This window comes from Hemitrygon akajei, unplaced genomic scaffold (genome assembly GCF_048418815.1).
Source record: "Hemitrygon akajei unplaced genomic scaffold, sHemAka1.3 Scf000088, whole genome shotgun sequence".
Classification (NCBI taxonomy): Eukaryota; Metazoa; Chordata; class Chondrichthyes; order Myliobatiformes; family Dasyatidae; genus Hemitrygon; species Hemitrygon akajei.
The window spans coordinates 1,806,554-1,810,512 of NW_027331974.1; positions in this window are offsets into that span (position 1 = coordinate 1,806,554).

The following is a 3,959-nucleotide window of genomic DNA, read 5'->3' on the forward strand; positions in this document are numbered from 1 at the left end:
ACAATAAATCAATGTGATGTTGTAAATGTATATTTTATTGATCTTGTGTGTACAGGAACTTACTCATGACAATAAATCAATGTGATGTTGTAAATGTATATTTCATTCGCCTTGTGTGTAGAGGAACTTACTCATGACAATAAATCAATGTGATGTTGTAAATGTATATTTTATTGATCTTGTGTGTACAGGAACTTACTCATGACAATAAATCAATGTGATGTTGTAAATGTATATTTCATTCGCCTTGTGTGTACAGGAACTTACTCATGACAATAAATCAATGTGATGTTGTAAATGTATATTTTATTGATCTTGTGTGTACAGGAACTTACTGATGTGACAATAAATCAATGTGATGTTGTAAATGTATATTTTATTGATCTTGTGTGTACAGGAACTTACTCATGACAATAAATCAATGTGATGTTGTAAATGTATATTTTATTGATCTTGTGTGTACAGGAACTTACTCATGACAATAAATCAATGTGATGTTGTAAATGTATATTTCATTGATCTTGTGTGTACAGGAACTTACTCATGACAATAAATCAATGTGATGTTGTAAATGTATATTTTATTGATCTTGTGTGTACAGGAACTTACTCATGACAATAAATCAATGTGATGTTGTAAATGTATATTTCATTCGCCTTGTGTGTAGAGGAACTTACTCATGACAATAAATCAATGTGATGTTGTAAATGTATATTTTATTGATCTTGTGTGTACAGGAACTTACTCATGACAATAAATCAATGTGATGTTGTAAATGTATATTTTATTGATCTTGTGTGTACAGGAACTTACTCATGACAATAAATCAATGTGATGTTGTAAATGTATATTTTATTGATCTTGTGTGTACAGGAACTTACTCATGACAATAAATCAATGTGATGTTGTAAATGTATATTTCATTGATCTTGTGTGTACAGGAACTTACTCATGACAATAAATCAATGTGATGTTGTAAATGTATATTTCATTCACCTTGTGTGTACAGGAACTTACTCATGACAATAAATCAATGTGATGTTGTAAATGTATATTTCATTCGCCTTGTGTGTACAGGAACTTACTCATGACAATAAATCAATGTGATGTTGTAAATGTATATTTCATTGACCTTGTGTGTACAGGAACTTACTCATGATAATAAATCAATGTGATGTTGTAAATGTATATTTCATTGACCTTGTGTGTACAGGAACTTACTCATGACAATAAATCAATGTGATGTTGTAAATGTATATTTCATTCACCTTGTGTGTACAAAACATACTCATGACAATAAATCAATGTGATGTTGTAAATGTATATTTCATTCACCTTGTGTGTACAGGAACTTACTCATGACAATAAATCAATGTGATGTTGTAAATGTATATTTCATTGACCTTGTGTGTACAGGAACTTACTCATGACAATAAATCAATGTGATGTTGTAAATGTATATTTCATTGATCTTGTGTGTACAGGAACTTACTCATGACAATAAATCAATGTGATGTTGTAAATGTATATTTCATTGACCTTGTGTGTACAGGAACTTACTCATGACAATAAATCAATGTGATGTTGTAAATGTATATTTCATTCACCTTGTGTGTACAGGAACTTACTCATGACAATAAATCAATGTGATGTTGTAAATGTATATTTCATTCGCCTTGTGTGTACAGGAACTTACTCATGACAATAAATCAATGTGATGTTGTAAATGTATATTTCATTGATCTTGTGTGTACAGGAACTTACTCATGACAATAAATCAATGTGATGTTGTAAATGTATATTTCATTGACCTTGTGTGTACAGGAACTTACTCATGACAATAAATCAATGTGATGTTGTAAATGTATATTTCATTCGCCTTGTGTGTACAGGAACTTACTCATGACAATAAATCAATGTGATGTTGTAAATGTATATTTCATTGACCTTGTGTGTACAGGAACTTACTCATGACAATAAATCAATGTGATGTTGTAAATGTATATTTCATTCACCTTGTGTGTACAGGAACTTACTCATGACAATAAATCAATGTGATGTTGTAAATGTATATTTCATTGATCTTGTGTGTACAGGAACTTACTCATGACAATAAATCAATGTGATGTTGTAAATGTATATTTCATTCGCCTTGTGTGTACAGGAACTTACTCATGACAATAAATCAATGTGATGTTGTAAATGTATATTTCATTCACCTTGTGTGTACAGGAACTTACTCATGACAATAAATCAATGTGATGTTGTAAATGTATATTTCATTGACCTTGTGTGTACAGGAACTTACTCATGACAATAAATCAATGTGATGTTGTAAATGTATATTTTATTCACCTTGTGTGTACAGGAACTTACTCATGACAATAAATCAATGTGATGTTGTAAATGTATATTTCATTGATCTTGTGTGTACAGGAACTTACTCATGACAATAAATCAATGTGATGTTGTAAATGTATATTTCATTCACCTTGTGTGTACAGGAACTTACTCATGACAATAAATCAATGTGATGTTGTAAATGTATATTTCATTCGCCTTGTGTGTACAGGAACTTACTCATGACAATAAATCAATGTGATGTTGTAAATGTATATTTCATTCACCTTGTGTGTACAGGAACTTACTCATGACAATAAATCAATGTGATGTTGTAAATGTATATTTCATTCGCCTTGTGTGTACAGGAACTTACTCATGACAATAAATCAATGTGATGTTGTAAATGTATATTTCATTGATCTTGTGTGTACAGGAACTTACTCATGACAATAAATCAATGTGATGTTGTAAATGTATATTTCATTGACCTTGTGTGTACAGGAACTTACTCATGACAATAAATCAATGTGATGTTGTAAATGTATATTTCATTCGCCTTGTGTGTACAGGAACTTACTCATGACAATAAATCAATGTGATGTTGTAAATGTATATTTCATTGACCTTGTGTGTACAGGAACTTACTCATGACAATAAATCAATGTGATGTTGTAAATGTATATTTCATTCACCTTGTGTGTACAGGAACTTACTCATGACAATAAATCAATGTGATGTTGTAAATGTATATTTCATTGATCTTGTGTGTACAGGAACTTACTCATGACAATAAATCAATGTGATGTTGTAAATGTATATTTCATTCGCCTTGTGTGTACAGGAACTTACTCATGACAATAAATCAATGTGATGTTGTAAATGTATATTTCATTCACCTTGTGTGTACAGGAACTTACTCATGACAATAAATCAATGTGATGTTGTTAATGTATATTTCATTGACCTTGTGTGTACAGGAACTTACTCATGACAATAAATCAATGTGATGTTGTAAATGTATATTTTATTGATCTTGTGTGTAGAGGAACTTACTCATGACAATAAATAAATGTGATGTTGTAAATGTATATTTTATTGATCTTGTGTGTAGAGGAACTTACTCATGACAATAAATCAATGTGATGTTGTAAATGTATATTTCATTCGCCTTGTGTGTACAGGAACTTACTCATGACAATGAATCAATGTGATGTTGTAAATGTATATTTCATTGACCTTGTGTGTACAGGAACTTACTCATGACAATAAATAAATGTGATGTTGTAAATGTATATTTCATTCACCTTGTGTGTACAGGAACTTACTCATGACAATAAATCAATGTGATGTTGTAAATGTATATTTCATTCGCCTTGTGTGTACAGGAACTTACTCATGACAATGAATCAATGTGATGTTGTAAATGTATATTTCATTGGCCTTGTGTGTAGAGGAACTTACTCATGACAATAAATAAATGTGATGTTGTAAATGTATATTTTATTGATCTTGTGTGTAGAGGAACTTACTCATGACAATAAATAAATGTGATGTTGTAAATGTATATTTCATTCACCTTGTCTGTACAGGAACTTACTCATGACAATAAATCAATG